Source organism: Pseudoliparis swirei, chromosome 17 (assembly GCF_029220125.1).
Source record: "Pseudoliparis swirei isolate HS2019 ecotype Mariana Trench chromosome 17, NWPU_hadal_v1, whole genome shotgun sequence".
Lineage (NCBI taxonomy): Eukaryota > Metazoa > Chordata > Actinopteri > Perciformes > Liparidae > Pseudoliparis > Pseudoliparis swirei.
Genome location: NC_079404.1, coordinates 22,822,123 through 22,822,819, shown reverse-complemented (window position 1 = coordinate 22,822,819; position 697 = coordinate 22,822,123). Strand labels below are relative to the sequence as shown.

The 697-nt window shown below is 42.2% G+C and overlaps 1 protein-coding gene across 1 annotated transcript in view; it reads left to right on the top strand.

The window, feature by feature from the left end:
• The first annotated feature begins 496 nt into the window (after positions 1-496).
• cdh11 (cadherin 11, type 2, OB-cadherin (osteoblast)) overlaps positions 497-697 on the top strand; it is an 84,111-nt gene continuing 83,910 nt past the window's right edge. Inside the window, exon 1 of the mRNA XM_056434887.1 lies at positions 497-660. The gene's annotated coding sequence lies outside the window, so the exon portion shown is untranslated. The remainder of the gene's footprint in view (positions 661-697) is intronic.

Sequence of the window (697 nt, the reverse complement as noted above, 5' to 3'; positions counted from 1 at the left end):
AATAAAGAACTTCATCACAATATTCTAATTTTCTGAGACAGTCCTGTAAGTAAGAATCACAACAACAACAACAACAAAACGTCTCTATTACATCCAAAACACATTACAAGTGATATTCTTTAAAAAAAGGAAATAAATGTTTCTCTGCAGCAAATAAATTGTTTAATATATATAATATATATATATATAATATAATATATATAATATATATATATATAAATATATACTTAACTATTATCCTCGTGAGAACAATATTATATTATTATATGATGATATGATTATCCTTTTATACGATGTGAAGAAGAGAGGAGAGAAAGTGAGAGGAGGATTACTCTAGTTTCCAACGCCCTCCATCGGCAGCACCATCCCCCCCCCCCCCCCTCTCTTTCTCTCCCCATCTCTCTCTCCCTCTCTCCGGTGTTGCCGCTGCGCGCTCTCGCCGTTCCCCCTCACACAGCTGCCGAGGCTCTTGGAGAGAGGACGGATCGACCGGCTCTGTAACGGATTGGATACCCGGAGCAGGGAGGGACGCTACGGGGATTTCTTCTCTTTTCTCTCCCGGACAACCACCACCACCACCACCACCACCGTCTTCCTCACCACCACCCCCTCTCGTCTTCATCACGACAGCTGTCTGTCATCTCTCTTTTTGGCCCCTCGGTTGGTTTTGGGGTTTAATTTTATTGTTTGCCTCTTG